General features: G+C 49.8%; 1 long non-coding RNA gene across 1 annotated transcript in view; it reads right to left on the bottom strand.

The window, feature by feature from the left end:
• Window positions 1-1,596: 1,596 nt before the first annotated feature.
• The window catches only part of LOC106147088, an 18,313-nt gene continuing 1,377 nt past the window's right edge, over window positions 1,597-18,532 (bottom strand). Inside the window, exon 2 of the long non-coding RNA XR_001231822.1 lies at window positions 1,597-2,363. This is a non-coding gene — a long non-coding RNA (uncharacterized LOC106147088). The remainder of the gene's footprint in view (window positions 2,364-18,532) is intronic.

Genomic DNA, 18,532 nt, shown 5'->3' with positions numbered 1-18,532 from the left:
GAGCCGGGCACCGAGACCGCTCCGCAGCCCCACGGCGGCCCGAGCCGGACGCGGGTGGAGACGCAAGGCGGCTGAGGCTTCCCCCTCCAGGGACAGCTCACACGGAGGCAGAAGGCCCTTTCCGGTGCGCGGCGCGGCCCGGTGACCAGTTCGCACAGACCCGCGGCCCCGCGCGCTCGAGCTGCAGAACGGCTCGGCACCCCCGAAAGGGACGCTTGGGGTTTGCCTGGCACCTGGTTCGCCCTCACTAAGCGCGGGCGGCAGAGAAGGAGCCGGGCGGTGAGGCGTGCCCCTCCAGCGGCAGCCCGGGGAAGCGGGTGCTCGCTGTGCTGTAATTGTAGCGACTGCGTGCGGGCCTGGACCCCGTGTGCTCTGCGCGCCCTCCCCACCTGGTGCTTCCAGCTACCTGGGCTTTAAAGGTCTGAGCCTTTATCTCCGTGCGCTGAAAGGTGACTTGGGACGTGAGCGGTTGTTATGACGCACAAACGGGGGACTCGTTAAAGATCATCCGTAAAAACAGTTAGTAACCCTGCGAGGTAGAGGCCACGGTGTCCACTTGCCAGGGATGTTTCAGCTCAAATACGGCCCCCGAGAGCTGTCCTGACCCCGCCAAGTGCCACCACGCAGGAAGGCTCCTATCTCGGGGGGCACAGGCTGCCGTGGCCACACTCACTCCTGTCTGCACCCAAACCAGGCTGCCTGCCGGAAAAGGCATCGCCCTCTTCCCCTCAGCCTCTCTAGGCCTGAAGTAGGGTCTGCGTGTGGTAGGCACCCTGCAAACATTTGTCAGAAGAAGACGCTCTTGTCACTGTGGAAGAAGACGGCGGCCAGCTCAGGGTCTTCCATGAGGCCCTGACCCGAGTGACAGGTGCTGTTTGCCTGGGTGGTGAGCGTGGCTGGCCCCCTTATCCTCCAAATCCAAAGGAACTACATGGCCCGATTCAGACCCCTGTGTATCCGGGTTCCCCGGCTGTCTTTGGAGCCCAGGCAGCAAGGTTTGGTTTGGTTTCTAGGCCAGACCTCGGCGAGGGTGTGTAAGGATTTGACTTCAAGAGCAGAACTTTCCAGGACGCCCACAAATTCAGTAATCAAGCTCAACTATTTGTGTGCAAGAATCTAAAGAATTGAAGTGAATGTTGAAAAGTCGTGCTGAACAGAATGTATGTGTTTTGTACTTACACTGCTCTGCCTGGCCTGCCTCACCCGGTCCCGGCCCAGGAGAAATGCTCCAAAGCCAGGCCTGAAGGACTGGCCCCTTATACACCTCATCCACGCGGCCACCGTGCAGCTCGCGGTCCGGGACACATTCGCACGGTGCAGGTGCCGTGGCTTATTTCTCTCTTTCTCTGCCGGACCTAGCACGAAGCCTGGCCTGTTTCAAAGGGTTAACAGACACCAGTTGACTGAGTAAGTGAAAGGCAGCAGCTTAAGCAGAGGGATGGGGTGGAGGTGTTAAGAATCACCACTTCCGGTTGTAGACTCGGGCAGGGCCTCCAGCAGGGCTACTCATGCATACCGAGCCTGTTCCGATGTTGTCTCATATCCGGAAGGAAGGACTAGGCTGGGGGCATGAGGGAGGCGTTGTTTGTGCTGGGATTATATCATGTATGCGCATTTTAATTCTAACACCTTTTAGCAAAGGTCAGCAACAGCATCAGCGCATTACAGGTTCCCAACAGACGGAAGGCGGGTGTCTTGAAGGGGGGCCTTTTTCCAGCTCTCAGAGGAACTGCGGGAGGTGGTGGCAGTCACGGGCCAGACCCTCTGCCCCTGGAGAGACACAGCTGGGAAAGGGTAAAGTGATCATGGCACCCTGGGGAACACAATTCTTTTCAACTCTGGCGATTGGTCGAAGAGGAGACAGCACAGGTTTCCTGCTTGCGGTGCGTGCTCAAGGGCCAGTCCCGTCCCACAAGCTGCTCCAGAATGCTCCTTCCGATGCGGGGCATGAAGGAAGCTCCTCGAGGCCCTGTCCCCATGGGTCTGATTCTCTGAGCAGGAGCAAGTATTCAGAGGGTCAAGCTACAGCAGCCCATCCTCTGTATCTCTCCAACACCGCTTTACATACCTGGGGAAGGCAAGGCTTAGTAACCCAGGGAGGAAAACAGATCTTTGCTGTCCATTGTAGGTGAACAGTGAGCAAAATTCTTCTGTTTTATCCTTGGATTTGTGGTTGATAGACATGCTCGATGTATGTCCTTTGCTCATCTCTCAAGGCAGTGCGGTTCCCAGTGGAGCTTGGAGAAATCCTCACGCACAACTGTCGACATGGAGAACGTGCCTTTGCAGAAGTGCTGGGTAGAAACCCAAAACCAGGATAGGCTGTCATGACCTTAATGAATCCTGAAGTGGGCCGCAAGAACCTGAAAAGAAATATTCAACACATTAAACAGGCTGATGGTGAAATTATAAGGTTTTTTCTCCCTTCCAGTCTTCCAAATATATTGAGTATAAGAAATATTCACTCATTTTATAATCAGAAATGTAATAATATTTATCTAAAATTGGAAGTTGTGCCCTTGTTGCCTGAGGTTTTCTAGCATCAAATCTGGATCAGGCATAGTACGTGGGTCACCCCTTTCCTTGACCTGTATATAGGTGCCCATTTTCCATAGTTTTGCTTTCCCGCTTTTCGTACACAAAATCTGTGCCTTTTAAGCCAGGTGAAGTTTCTAGCCCGCTGTTGCCCCGAACTGCGGGAAACCTCAGAGGTGCATCTGTGAAATACTTTCTGAAACAGGGAAGAGCACGGCGTCAGCCAGCGCATGTTTATTTCTGTTTCTAAGGACAAATCAGAGTGTTGCAAAGGGGCGCCGTCGCCTGGCACCGGAGCGCTTCTTAGAGGAGCCCTCCGAGCATCCTCTGAAGCCAGAGTCGGCACGTGGCATCTTCAGAGACAGCTTGGAGAGCCGAGCACGGTGGGGAGTTGAAGCGGCGAGAGAGAATCCCGTCTCAGCGTGGGTGACGGCGACTTCTTCTTCCCCTGAGCATTTGTCAGCAGTCTGCGTATTTTCCTGTCTGAGCGTGAATGATATAGATCCACAATCAGACAAAATTAGTCAGGAAAGAGCTGGTGTACAGGGAAGGTGCTGGTGGGCCGGACGCTTCGCAGTATTCGGTGTAAGTATTCGCTGTAAGCCGAATACTTACAATCATCTGAAGTTTATAAATATATTCTCATGTACTTAGAGTAAAAATATTTTAGATTTTTAATATTTTTTGTTTCTGTTTAATGGTCTGATACGAAGGCTGCTATTCCTCCCAATCTATGGGATTGGGAGGAGTAGATAAATAAATTCTTTCTCACAGATAAATTCTTTCTCACCCCTTCTCACCGTGCGCACAGCCCCTGGCCACTCCACGCGGCATGTACTACACTATACAAGCAGCATGCACGTTTCTCTTTAGAAAGACAAAGCTTTGCAGAGTCACTGGCCCAGGTTACCCTAAAATTTAAATGACAAAAGAGCACAAATGCACAGGTAAAGGGAGTCAGGACAGTGGTTTCTGTTCTCTTGTGTTTGTTTTTTGTAGGCCTGGGGATAAAACCCAGCACCTTCCCACTTTGCTACAATTTTGGCCCTTTTAAAATTTTGAGACAACACCTAACTAGGTCACCAAGTTGGCCAGGCTGGACTTGAACTTGTGATCCTCCAGCCTCAGCCTCCCAGAGAGCTGAGATTGCACGTGTGCACCACCATGTCCCACTCAGAAAAACGTTCTTTTTAAGACAAAAAAGAAAATTACAAGTGATCTAAATGCCTACTATCAGAGGGCCCACTAAATAAAAATAACTGGTTCATCCTTTGAACAATATTCTGCTCAATGATTAAAAATGATGTGGAAGAATGTGGGGAAAGTTTTACAAATACTGTTCCATTTTTAAGGCACAGGCTACCAAACTGTGCTATGAATTCACCTGTGTAAATGATTTGGGGCCCATCATACTTTCAAAAATATATAGTACAGTGGTACCTCGCTTCATGGACTAAATTTGTTCTATGATTTTGGAAAAGACACTCACATGTGTGTTTATGTGGGAAAGATGGCCGCGGTCACGTTTTACCCAGTGTAGAATTTGCAAACAGAAACAAAATTTTACCAAACACTTCCATTTGTGAACCAAAATGCCGCAGAGACTATAGCAAAATATTTTACTGATTCTGATTGTTTTAGGGAATGGAATTCCAGTGCTTTAATAGTTTCTCTTGTGTATATGTAATTTTTCTAAAATGCACTTTTCTCGTATAATTAAAGGTGAAGCGATAAATAACAAAGAGCATTTGACTTAAAGTTCCTGAACACGAGGCGCTTCTCCCTGGAAGAGCGCAGAGACGCAGAGCTGGCAGACAGTGCCTTTCCCCGTCACCCTCTGCTGTCTGCAAAGTGCACTTGTAAGCACGGTGTGGGGAACCTCGCTCTCGCGGTTAGGTAGAAGAGGAGGCAAAAGTGAGCTGTGCAGCTTGCCTAAGGAGGTGCTTCAGAAAGAGTGAAGCCTGGGTTTGTGGTCCCTTCCTGCCTTTGGGGACGGCGTTTTCTTAAGTGCCCTCTCTCTCTCTCTCTCTCTCTCTCTCTCTCTCTGCCTCGCCACAGGATCCTTCAGGTGTCCTCTGAGTGCTAGCTATGGGGGCCGCTGCCTCCAGACCCCGGTGCCTTCTAACTCATTTGCAGGTGCTTGGAAAGGACCAGCGTGTGTGTGCGGTCACAGTAGCTTCAGGAGGCGGTGGGTGGACGCGGCCACCTCGCCTCCCCTGGTCTTGGTGTGTCTGCGCACAGCCCCTGGCCACTCCGCGCTGCCCTGCCAGGCTGCCCCTCCCTCGCTCTTCTCTTGAGCTGTGCCTCCTCTGCCGGGCTGGGTTTTCGGGGGCTTCTGCCAAATGGGTGGGTGCCATGCGAAGTGTTTTCTCGGCGTGCCGTTGCCCTGGCCCCCGAATCCCTGCATGAGAGGCGTCACGAAACCCGTGCTATTAGTCTGACACTAAGGCTGCTACTCCTCCCAGTCCCACAGATCGGGAGGAGTAGATAAACAAATTCTTTCTCACAGATAAATTCTTTCTCACCCCTTCTCACAGAGCCGCACAATGCCTCTGCCTCACCAAGATTCAGAACTACTGAGCGATTTTCAGCCTTTCTGTGCTTCTGTGCTGCAGAATTTTCGGGGCTCCACCTAGGGGGCTGACCAGAACGGTTGGGGATGGCCGCACAGCACCGTGACTCCAGCGCACTGACCAAGCTGTCCCCCTGCCCTGGGCAGCTTAGGGGGCAGGGCACCTCTGGGTTTGGCCTCACATTAGGAAGGGCTTGGAGGGCTTTACAAATCCTGAGGCCAAGGCCACACGCAGGATGGATGCAATGCGAATACGCAGGGTGTGGCACAGCTGTCGGGTTGCAGAACTCCCCACCGATTCCCCTGAGCAAGCATGGTCCCTTCAGAGCAGGCTGCCCACGGCCAGGGTCTCTGGCTGAGGTTTGCATCCGCCAGGATTGCTTTCTCCCTCCCAGACACTGTGCGGCTTTGCCCCCTTTGGAGTGACCCCCTCAGCATCCAGATGACCGTTTGCAGTGGCTGTCTGTCCACCCAAGGTGGCCTGGGCTTCTGCAGGGCTTTGAATCGCTGTGCTCGGGTGAAGGCGACCAAGTGCCAAGCAGGAGAGCCGAGTCCGCTCCGCCTTTGGAAGAAAGGGCAAGCGCTAAGGGATAGTGACGCAGGAGCTCCCCTTACAGGCGGTGTGGACAGAGATTCAGGGCGGTGAGGGTGGCATGAGGAGCTGTCCACAAAAGCATGATGGCTGCAGGCACTTGCCACACCTGGCTCTGAGTGTGTCCCGAAAGGGGCTGAGCTGTGTGCAGGCTGCCGGGGCCAACTCTGAGCTGGCTTCTGGTAACTTGCCAGCCTGTTCTGGGCCGCCAGGATACACTCAGTTAAAACCACATCCACGGTGCTCCCTTGTCAGAGTGTGTTGTGTCCACCGGCACCCTGGTCGCACGAGGCCTGGCTAATGCTACCAAAACAGGCTGGCATCAGTGCTCAGAGGAAACCCGTTGCCCTGCCTCTGCCAGCGCAAAGGACAACCAATCCCACACCGTTAACGAAAGAAATGTAAGTCCCACCTCCCTGTAGCAATAGGATTTCACCTCTTCCATTTACCCTTGGCTTCTCCACGGACGGACAGTTCACTCTGAGGGCCCATGGCTAAGCTATTATTTCAGTTCAGGTTTTTCTAACAACTTGATCAAATTAACCTGATTGTGCGAGGTGTCAGCCCGGTGACTTGCCTTACCTGCACTCTCCACAAAGCTTTTTCTTCTTGCCTGACTAGCAGCCCCCAAGCAAGCTGACGTGACACCTGATGATCCCCTTCCCGCGTGCTTCCCAGCTGGGGAAGTCGCTGCGGTTGTCTAGCCCAGCGGTTCTCAACCCTGGCTGCGTGCTGGAATAGCCAGGGGAGCTATTTTCTTTAATACGTCACATCTGGCTTGAACCCAGCCAACCGCATCAGTATTCCTGAGGTGGGACCAGAGGAGTGATAATTTTTAGAGTTTCCCAGGTGAGATTAGAGTCCCGCCAGGGTTGAAACTCTCTAACCCATGTCCTTCTCTGTGCTTTCTGGATTCATCTGCTGATTTTCCTTCAGTGTGCATCACCACCACCACCACCATCATCATTGCAATACTGAGGGTGGAAGCCAGCGCCTTGGCCCTGAGCTGCATCCTCAGCCCCACCCACTTTTAAATTTTGCCCAGATTGGGCTCGAGCTGAGTGCTCCTCCTCTCTCAGCCTCCCAGTGTGCTGGGACTGCAGGTGTGCACCACTGTGCCCAATTTCATTGTCCTTCTTCTGTATTTGTCCTCCCCTTGCTACCCAGAGTAGGTAGTACCTCTGTCTTCTGCGGACCACAATAGATAAAAACACAGATCAGAACAAGATCTCTAACCACTGCTCCTCAAAGGATGTCAGAGGTCAAAAAGGGTTAGAGTTACCTGACAGCTCTAAGTTGGATACTCTCAGTTACTTGGAATCTGCATTTAAACAAAATTCATGAGTGATAACAGAGAACAGGGGAGCTCAAGATGCTCTTCTCTGATCAGCTCATCATCCCAGATCTGAGTTATAGGACTAAACTACCCAAAAGCCTCTCCTTGATTGGCCTGGGTTGGAACTGTGTGGTTCAAACTCTCGGCCTCCCCAGGAGACTGACACCACTGAAAATACTGTTCTAAATGATCCTCAAGTGTCGCTCTCTCCATCCTTGACACAGCTCTTGCTGAGTTCACCATTACATCCATTTGAAAGAAAGCAAGTTTCAGAAAAGTGACTTATCCATGCTGGTGAGTGATAGACTCAGGATTCTGAAAGAAGTCTGTCTGGTTCCAGGGTTGGTTCTCTTTACAAGAAAACAGCTGCCACAGCCCTGCACCCAGAAACAGGTGGACACAGAGCAGCTAAGACAGCTGGTGCCATCCTAGCTCTTCTGCTTTGGATGAAAACCTGCAAGCCCCTTTCTCTGCTGCTACCAAAGAGAGGTTCGCCATCCCGTTCCAGCAGCAAGTCGTCATCTCACTTTGGGAAAGACCACGAGAAATATTAGCAGGGTGCTCATGGCCCCGGTGCAACTCTCCCAGGACAGCACTGTCCGCCTGGCCTCTTGGCAGGACCCTCTGGACATGAATTCATTTCCTCTGTAGCACAGAATCTGGTCTCCTGAGGGTGAAAGTGTATACTTTTATTTTGTGTGCTCTTCTTCCAAGCCCACAATCATCAAACCAGACGGCCTTTTCTCTGCCATGTATGGGACACATGCAGTTTAAAAGAGTTGTAAAGAACCACTGGAACTTGATTTTAATGGAACCAAACCTTCTGACAAAGCTTGTTGCTGGGCTCAGGGCGGCCACACATGCTCCAAGCCCATAAGGTGACCTCTTCTTTAGTCTTTAAACAGAATAATCCATCAGTGCCGTAGACTGGGTTGAACACTACATCCAAGCAGAGGCTCTTGGCATCCCTTGAGCCTGTAAAATGGATGAGTAGCAGACTATATTGTTCATTCTTTATAAAAGTGGCTGCCAGAATCTAGTTCTGAATTAGTCAGGGCAGTGGTTCTAGCCCAACTAACACCAAGTCTCATGGGCCCATCAACAGAGCTGTTTTGTTTAGGCAAGGGAGGGGGCAAGGGAAGGTAGGGAGGGGGTGAGGAGATGGTGTTCTGCTCCGCCCAGACATTCAGGCCTAGGGTTTCCTAACAGCTACATCTGCCATCTTCCAGAATATGGCGGCCACCAGTCATACCTGACTGTTTACATTTAACCAAATTAAAAGTATGAATTTAACCCTTCATCTGTATTAGCCGTATTCCCAGTGCTCCACCGCCACGTGTAACTGGATGATACTAGGTTGGAGACAATGTTCCAGAACGTTCTCTGGGACTGCTTGGTCTAAACTTCAGAGTCCCCCACTGGGTTGTCTGAATTGAGCTTACAGGCAAGAAAGAAGACAGACTGTGGACGGTCAGAGTAGCGGTAGATGTATTTTACCCCTATTTCCCTGGCAAAGACTTGAGACCACAGATGAGTAATCATGATGGTGAGTCGATAAAATTTTACATAGACAAATAAATTGGCTGCATAGCTGTCATTTGCTGACCCCTCCTGTAAGTCAGGTCCTCTTCCCTTCCCTGAAAAATGACCCTTCTCTCCAAAACAAAAAGGAATTGGTTTTTAAAAACAGAAATATTGGTGTATGTATAGAGTTAGCTTTTCACCACACTAAACACTTCCTTTGAGTTAATTAAACTGAATTCCCAGCACCCTTTGATGAGATGTTCTTCTTGCCCACTTACAGATGGGGAAGCTAAGAAGCAGAGAGGTAAGTGCCTCACCCAGGAATCACACAACAGGCAGCGGGTACAGCTGGGAGCCGGAGCCACGTTTAGCTCACCCGCAGACTAGGGTTCCAAGTGCAGTGCTCAACGACAAGCCAGTGTGCACACAGCAGCATTATTAACGTCACTGAACATGCTAACCAGGGAAAAACTTCGCCAGACATTCCTGGGGGAGGCAACTGGAGCGTGCTGGGAACAAGACCGCACAGACAGTAGCTGGCGGTTGGTGGGACTTGTTTGTAAACATCTGTGTGAGACGGACCATGGAGGGGCCACGTCAAATGTGTAGGGTCTGCAGTGTGGCCGGGGAGATGTGGAGGTCATTATTAGGAAGAGCACAGGGCTTCTTAATGTGCAATGGAGCCTGATTTTAACCCTCTCTCATCCTTTCCAATAAAGGGAAATTTTCTTTGACATCCATTTCTCCTTCCCTCCCTTCTCCTTTCCTTCCCTTTCACGGGCTTTTAAAAAAAAAACCACAAAAAAAAACAAAACAAACAAACAAAAAAAAAACCCACAAAAGCAGGATATTGGGTATAGAGAAACGAGCCCAGGGGAATGAAAGAAAGGGGGTGGGCAATTATTATTTGTTAGATATTTTGTGGGTCTTCTCTGCTGCAGACAGTCTGGGTGGTAGGCAGGCAGAGCGGGAAAAATCAGTGTAGATCCTCTGTTGCTTAGAGAGAACAAAGGTGGGAGAGGGACAGCCCAAAAGGCCTATGGGCTGTTCCTGCGGAGATGAGGAGCGGTCAGCCAGAGTAGGAGAGAACTGAGAAGGGACTTTGAGAACTCCTACTAGGGTTAGAACTGGTCCGCTTGCGTCATTCTTGGGAGCTGCAGGTCAAGTTTGCATTGTGATTACTTTTCTTTAGGAGGAACATTCAGAGACTGGACTTCAGGGGCCTTGGACTATTTGGGTTACATTAGCAAGATGACTCATTTTTAATCTTTAGGAGGAATCCAATTCACATGCAAAAAGACAATCACAATAGGCACAGCTGTCGAAGAGTGCACATGGTAGCCTGTGAAGCAGAACTGTCTCCATGTCTCCAGGCGCTCAGTAACCGCCTATTGTGGTGCTTGGGAGGGAGCGCAGAAGCCCAGCGGAAAAAGGCTCTCCCACCCACCTGAGCTTGAAGATTCTAGGGTCACACTCCCGAGTCCCAGCCCTTTCTATTTCTGCAACAGCAGGGCGATGCATTCACGGAAGCTCTCCAGGGACTCAGGTTTGTGAACCTCTGCTGACCAGGCTGGGCGAGGGGATCTCTGACGGCTCTTCCAAGCTCCATAGCCTTGTCCTCCAGGACCTCTCCTTTGTAACAGGGCGTCGTGTAAGGTTTTTAGCAATCAAAGCAGTGCCTATGAAAAGCAAGTATGCCCAAAGGGTCACTCGAATAAATAAAGAGAAAGAAAACAAAGTCTCCAAAAAACAAAGTCTTCTTCTTTCTGGGTCTCCTTGGATGATATTTTGGACACATTAAACTAGTCCACTTACTTATTTTTAGTAACCCTTTTCCAGGTCTGTGGAATGCCCACACGTTCTCCAGATTCCCTCCCTGAACTCGTTAGATGGGAAAGGAGAGCTGGGTGGGAAGCAGAGAGAGAGAAAAGGTTCTCAGGCCTGCCGCAGAAACTTCTAGAATCCAGGTTGCAAATGCTAAGAGCTGCATCGGGAAAATGGTGAATAAGTTAAACTTTCATCATGCAGTCCTATGTAAGAAACTGTAAAAGAGCTCCTGACTAAAAATGCTTAGCTAGAGGAAACTTTCCATAAGCTGAGTATGTTCCATGATTTCTATTTTTAATGTTCTTTTCTGATTACAAAAGTAATGTACATTTTAGAAAACAACATTTACAAAAATAGAAGAAAAAGTTTAGAGTATGGGTAATTCTATCACTGAGAGAATGGTATTTTAGATATTTTGAAATATTCCTTCCAGATAAACACATATACATAAATAGAAATGTACATGTCACAAACTTCTCAAAATATTGGGATCAAACTGTATGCCTTTTTTAGTTAGATAAAAAAAGTGGGGACTTCTTTTCCCTCACTTCATTGATCCCAAGTATTTTTTTACATTATGCATATTTTTGCTCAGGAGTTTATAAAAGCTGTATAAAGTCCTATCCTATGAAACATTATTGTTGGACTCAGAGACTATTTCCAGTTTTCTCATACTAAATGCCATTTGTCTCCATTGGTTTTATTTCACATCAAGCAGATAGAATGCAGCAACACTGCTAAGTGTAGCTTCCTGTCTTGCGGAAGCTGAGGTTTAGGGTGGCAGAAGGGTGTGGAAGCGCCTGACTTCCCCGGCCTGCACCGGGCTGCTAAGCAGCTGGGAAGCCTTCTGGAGGATGCCAGATAAGTACACCCTCTGCTGCCAGGACAGCCTCCGGCTCCAGCCCAGGAGGCCTCACAATCCCTCCAGTAGTGATGACATTAATGGCCTGCAGGGAAGGAGAAGGCAGGAAGGCTTCTGGGTTGGGCTGTCTTGGCTACTTTTCTCTCATTGTTGAGACAAAATACCCAAAGCCCAAAATTTATTTAGCTCTCAGTTTGTGGAGGTTTCAGTCCATACTCAGCTGGCTCCAAGGCAGGGGGGCACATGGCAGAGGCAACAGTTCATGGCAGCAGAAGACAGCAAAAAATGGCAAGAGCAAAAGGGAGGAGCAGCAGCAAGCAGCCTCTTTCCCTCCCTTACACTGTATGCCAGCTACCCACCCCAGAGCACCTATAATCCCAGCATTGGACCATGGATCAATCCTAAACTCTAGAAGCCCACCCCATGACTGCATGAGGCTTTGGGGGGCCATCCAGACACAAACCATAACATTCTGCCCCTGGCCCCCCAAATACTCATGTACATCCCTTCATGCAGAAGACATTCTAGTCCATCTCTAAGAGTTGCCAAAGTCCTAACAGTCTCAGCATTGCTGAAGAGTCCAAGAACCAAGTCCCCTCTGAGATTTAAGGCAGACTGTTAGCTGTGAGCCCCTGTACAAATGAAAACAAAGTTAAACATTTTCAACATTCAATGGCACAAGATAAACATTACCATTCCAAAAGGTACAAACGGGGATACAAAGCATTGGGACCAAAGCAAGTCCAAAATCTAGCAGGGCTAACGTTATGTCCTGTAGTTCCACATGAAACATCTGAAGCAATCTGTGATAAATTGTGAGCTCCAAAGGGCTTGAGTGACTCCATCCCTATGGCACTTTTGTTGGTTGTAGTTCCCAAGGCTTCTCTCTTAGGCCTGCTTTGCTCCCTCCTTCCAGCTTTTTTCTTTCTTTCTTTCTTTCTTTCTTTTTCTTTCTTTCTTTCTTTCTTTCTTTCTTTCTTTCTTTCTTTCTTTCTTTCTTTCTTTCTTTCTTTCTTTCTTTCTTTTTCTTTCTTTCCTTTCATTTTTGTCTTTTCAAGACAGGGTCTCACTATGCAGTTCAGGCTAGCCTTGAGCTTGCTGTTGTAGCCCAGGCTGATCTCAAACTCACAATGATCCACCTGCCTCAGCTGGGATCATAGGTGTGCACCACCACACCCAGCAGCTTGCAGCTTTTCTTAGACAATCCACATTGCTGGCTTTTCCAAACGTCTGCGGTCTCCAGTGCACCTTTCGTTTTGTACTCATGGCTTCATATACTGTTCTCTCAGTGGCACACTGCCTGGCCACCCAGGCCTTCTGAAATCAAGGTGGAAACCTTTTAAATCTCAGAACTCTTGCATTCTGTATGCGTCTAAAACCAGTTCCATGTGGATGATGCCAAGGTCTGCTGCCAACTGGAGCAGTAGCCAGGCTTTCCTCTCTCTTGGCTGGAGGGGTAGAGTGCCTGAATTGCTGAGCACTCTGAACCTGATTCTGAGGAACAAATTCTCTGTGCTGCCACCATTCTGAAACATGGCACTCTGCAGCTTTCTTCTCAAAGCAAAGTCTTTCACTTTTGCAGTTTTGAGGCTGCAAAGGGTGGAGACTTGCTGCTTCTTGTGATGCCCTCAGGCCATCTTTTCCATTCTCCTGTTCCTTCTCAGCAATGGAGATCTCCTCAGCTTTATCTTTGCAATCCACAGCTTTACCTTTGCAATCCACAGCTTTACTGGAGCTTCCTTTCTGGCCAAACTCAACATTTTAAATCATTCTGCTGGGCTCTTTGCTCTTGATTCTCAATATAAATCTGGCTAAAAGCCCCCAACAACAGCCATGCTACCCCTCAACATTCGATTGCCTTGAAATTTCTTTTTGCCAGATTAAACAGTTCCCCACCCTTAATCTCAGTCTCAGGCAAAGTCTCTGGACACAACCAAAATGCAGACAAACTTTCTGCCAAACCATAGCACACATCATCTGGAGTCCAACAACCAATGCAGTCCTTCTTTGCAGCAGAAACCTCCCAAACCCAGTCTTTACTGGCAGGATTTCTATCAGCTTTCTTGTCTTCTGAGCTCTGACCAGAATTTCCCATCAGAACAGCTGAAGGTATTCTAGCACTTCTCTTTCAGGTAAAACCTCCAAACCTTTCCAAACTCTTTCCACAAGCCATTTCTAAAGGCTCTTGAACCACATGGCCAGGTATAGTCACAGCAAAGACCCCAGTCCTGGTATGAAATTCTGTCTTTGTTACTTTTCTTTCATTGCTGAGACAAAATACCTGATGCCCAAAATTAAGGAAGGAAAAGGTTTATTTAGCTCACGGTTTGTGGAGGTCTCAGTCCATAATCAGCTGGCTCCAAGGCAAGGGTGCATATGGCAGAGGGCAATAGTTCATAACAGTTGAAAACAGCAAAAGCAGCAAGAGCAACAGGGAGGAGGAGGGAGAAGTAGCCTCTTTCCCTCCCTTACACTGCATGCAAAGTACCCGCCCTTAGGGCATGTGTAGCAGTCACACCCATAATCCCAGCATTGTGCCATGGATCAAGCATAAACTCTAGAGGTCCGCGCCATGACTGCACAAGACTTTGGGGGGACATTCAGACACAAACCACGACATGGGCTAAATTGTTTCCCCTTTCCCCCAAATTCATACATTGAAGTCCTAATCCCTAATATCACCATATATGACTCTCTTTGGAAATAGGGTCTTGGAAAGGTAACTAGGGTAAACTGAGGGGATACAGTAGCCCTAACCCATATGATTGATGTCCTTATAAAAAGAGGCAAGTGGGACACAGACACAGACAGAGGAAGACACAGAGAGAGAACAGCTGTCCAGGAGCCAGCGAGAGAGGCCTCCGAACCTCGAAGGCAAACCTTTTAGAGGCCACGTGCCAAACTGCAAGCCCAAACCCACTTATATCACAAAGCACCAACAGGGCGATTAAACCTGAATATTTTAGTTTAGAAAAAACAACTCACATAGCACCAGCATTTGTCTTGAAAGGAAAGCAGCACAGACTGAGCACCACTGCCTCAAAGAATCCAGGAGTGCCGACACTTTGCTGGTGGACTTCCAGCCTCCAGAGCTTTGGGGGAAGAAAAGCCGCCCAGGCCGTAGAATCTTGTGATGGCAACCCTGGCAACTAACACAGTTTCCAGCACTTCCCAGACGGGTCAGACGCCCACAGGCAGCTTTTGAGACTGCAGACGGAAAGGTGGACTTACCCTCTGTGGTGGCCTTTGCTATGCCCCCTCGCCCAGGTCCTGTGACTCTTGTGAGAGCCCATACCTAGCAACTGAAGGGCTCTGACACGGACACTGAGGACCCCGCCTGGGTACAGGACCCCGTGGTGAGCTAGGTCAGCAGGTGTCCACGCAGGCTCAAGACCCTCTCTTGGACAAAGTGAGGTTGGATCAACCATATCATTTTTTTTTTTGGTACTGAGAATTGAACTCAGGACCTCATGCTTGCCAGGCAGGAGCTGCACCACTGATCCCTGGCCCACCATATAATTTTTGTTTAAATTACTCACTCAGAAGTGTTGCTTTAAAGGGGATTCACTTTGTTAGCCTACACATTGCTCTTAAAATTTTTTTTAAATAATCATTAATATTTTTAAAAAAGGAAAACCTACACAAATTCTGGATTTCTGGCTTTTTGAAAACTCACTAAATTTGGCAGGGCTGGACCCCAGTTGGTCAGTTTGCTATGTGTCTTAGGCATAAGGCCTCAGTGCCTCCCTCCCCAGCCCTGTGCAGTGGAATCTGCAAGCTAGGCCCTGATGTGCAAACTAATTTTATAAACACACACAGACACACACACACACACGCACGCACACACATGCATGAGGAGTGACAAAAATACAGTGGCTAGTTACAGTTTTAAAACTTTATTACAATAAAGACTCATTGCCACAAACTCCCCCCACTTTGAACACACTCACCGCACTGCTCTCCTGCTTTCTGAAGCAGCTCTGGACGTGCCCGTTCTCCAGTGTCTCCCTCGGCACTGTCATGCCACTTTGACGTCCTGAACCCACTCAAAACGTTTACCTTTCATGGTCATTTTGATTTGGGGGAGCAGTCATAAGTTCCACAGGGCCAGATCTGAATATGATAGATGAGGACACACAATAATGTGTTTTGGTTATCAAAAATTGCTACAAACATTTGATCAATGAACATTTGATCAATCAAGATACAGTGAATGTTTAAATAAAGAAATTTTTTATGGTGAAAGTTGCACTGCCATTAATCTCCTTCAAAATACTCTGAACACTCCCCTTCCATTGTTTGTTTCATTTTGTTTTGTTTTGTTTTGAGATAGGGTATCTATGTAGTTCAGGATGGCCTAGAACTTACAGTGATCTTACTGCCTCAGCCTCCCAAGTGCTGGGATTACAGGCATACACCGCCACACCTGGCTTCCCTTTCTGTTTGAACTCACTTATCCCAATGATCTTTCCAATGTCTTTTACTGTAATAAAGTTATTTTAAAATTTAAATATTCATTGTATTTTTGATCACTGCGTCTGTACACATGGAGAAAATATGTACACATGTGTACATGTATGTTTGTGGGTGCATATTTCACACCTTGGCATGTTCCATGTTTCCATTACTTCAACATGTTTTCTTTTTGAAAAATTCACGTTGACTCTAGGCACATATCTTTGGTGTCATAGTCAACATATCCAGTCTACATGCCCCATTACCCCACACAACCTGGAAAAGAGACTGAAACGACGATTCTCCTGCTGTCAGCTCTCACTTTACACATGAGATCACAGAGCTCATTTATGGTCAGGTTTTTAACTTTGGAAGTGGTTTCAGAGATCATCGGTCTTTGTAAAGTCCTCACTGTTACTACAAATGTTGGAGACTTACAAGAGGCTTTTGTTATTTGATTCAGTTTTTACTAAAACAAAAGCAGAACCAAACTCAAACATCTAACTGGACATGTTAATTTTCTTTTTCCCTTCCAGCAACCTCCAAGTGTTATTAAAATACTCACAGGTGTTCCTAAAACAGGTTTACCCCCACCCAGGCCTGTGAACCTTGGTCATCTTGTATTAGTTGCTAGGTAACTGAGGAAGATTTATGCACATCTATGGTTAAGTTTGAAGACAGTTTTCAGCTCAGCCATAAACAGCTCTGGAAGCAGACGCCACACTGGCATAGAGACACTCTCCTGGCTTCCCTGAGGTAGGGCGTTTGGGGCCACATCAGCAAATTCCAAAATATTCTAGTAGAAAGGACCCCATGCTGGGGGCTTCACTGAGGCCTGCGGAACAGTTCAGCGAATATGAGGCATCTGGACCCATCTCCGGGGTCCTCTGGGGCCCACCCCAACAGAGGTTGTATTCAGAGAGTATCACTGCCCGGCAGTTCGCCTTCATAAACTAACACCGTGCCCTCTCACCCCTGTCCACTGTAGCAGCACCAAATTCAGTCTTATGTGTCCCAGAGGCAGCTGCAAAATTATTCCTCAAGCCACTGGTTTCATTGCCTTTTTAAAGGTTTTCGTTAAGCATAAGTACCATTTGCACTTCTTTGGACCACATTGTGGATCTTACTGTCACGGCGTGGGTAAGTGATGAGAAGACCCAACTTTTATAATGGGTCCCCCAACCGAGGCTTTATCGTGTGATCAAAATGGTAATGACCCTTTACGTGTGGGAGCAGTTCCGGGTTCACGCTGAGCTTCCCTGGGCATCCCTGCCGGACTGTCACCCCACGACTCCCTGACTTCGCAGGCTGCCAGCGCGTGGGCAGCCTCGCCCTCTCCGGGTCACGCTGCACAGTCCGCCGGTGTCGTTCCCCAGCGGGATCCGGAGCTCACAGGACTCCGTCACCCCCTCCTCGGTCCTCACTCCTCTCCGGTCACTCCAGCCTCGCGCCGCCTCCAGCCCGGCCGAGCTGTGTGTTCTGTAGCTCCCTGCATACCGCACTGCTTCATGCTCCTGGCGCTTTGTTTGAGATTCCTCCAGGGGAAATGCTCCCACCATCCAATTCTGCCCGCAGTGCCCGGCTGAAGCCTTCTCCAGTTCCCTTCCCCTCCTCGTGCCCTCTGGGTCGGATGCTCCTACCCCGGCTCCCAGAGTGATCAAATGTCTGACTCCACTGGCGCACCAACAGCGCTGCTTCTTAATTACCCGCTCACCCGGCTGCCCCCCACTGCGTGTTTCCAGGTGTTTCAAGACTGTGTCTACAGGTCACCTCTGCCCTTCGAGTGGCACCAGGCCCGGACACACCCTGAGCAGCAGTTTGCTGGGGAGAGGCCGCAAAGGGGACAGGAGCGGGAATGTAAGGAGGAGGCGGAGAGCGCCTGCGCCCAAAGCAGCCAGAGCCCAGAGACGCAGCGAGCCCCGCACACAGGTAGGCGGGAGAGCCAGGTTTCAGCAGGGAAAAGGTTGGGCTTCTGCTCTTAGACATTTCCTGTGGTCAGAGCAGAAACCTCAGACTCCCATTCTCCGGGTAAATCACCCTCAGATGGCTCCTGCCTCCTCCCATCACCACCGACAGTGCAAGCTGCACAGGGCTTTCCAGCCCCGCCCCGACCCCGGCCGCCCCAAAGCGCACAGCCGGCAAGCCGCAGACCCGGCCAGCCCCAGCGCCCTGGGCCCGCGGACTAACCACCTGCCGGCCTGCCTGAGCGCTGGAGCTGCCCACCGCGGAAACCTAAGCAGAGCAGAGGCTCACAGTTCTCTCTTTTTCCCCTTCCTCTAATGCCAGCTTCATGGGGACCTAGCAGATCTCCTCTGAGGTTTCTTTTCCTAAATGAGCCCCCCACCCCTGAGGAGCGGAGATGACCAGGTTGCTGGCCGCGCTTGCATGCGGGTGGGGGGCGCTGCTCCAGGCTGGGCCGAGTCGCTGGCTTCAGCGCCTCGAATTACCCTTGCATTCCCGCGCCTGATGGGGAGGGGTCGGGTTTACACTCTTAGCGGTGCCCCGCATCCGGGGCAGAATCGGGGCTCCAGCAGGAGGGCATCTCTCGCCCACGGATCCAGCCGCTCGTCCTGAGCGAAAGTGCACGGGGCGCTGGGATTGTTTAAGACACAGAAGCGGGGTTCGCCGTTGTTTTTAAAGTAGGAGAATTCCGTAAGCCCCGGGGCAGAGGATGAGTAAGAGCGGGCACTAGCAGGGCTGCGAGGGCCAGCGACGGAAGCGTCTGCGCGGCGGCGGCGGAGAGGAAGCCGAGCGCCACGGAGCCCTTCCAGGGGTGCGCTCGGGCGCTCCGGCGGCGAGGTCCAGCCTGCAGCGGGCGCGGGAGGAGCC

Source organism: Chinchilla lanigera, unplaced genomic scaffold, assembly GCF_000276665.1.
Source record: "Chinchilla lanigera isolate Chin_1 unplaced genomic scaffold, ChiLan1.0 scaffold00116, whole genome shotgun sequence".
NCBI lineage: Eukaryota > Metazoa > Chordata > Mammalia > Rodentia > Chinchillidae > Chinchilla > Chinchilla lanigera.
Note: the sequence above shows the minus strand (reverse complement) of the source record. Positions and strands in the feature narration are given on the sequence as shown.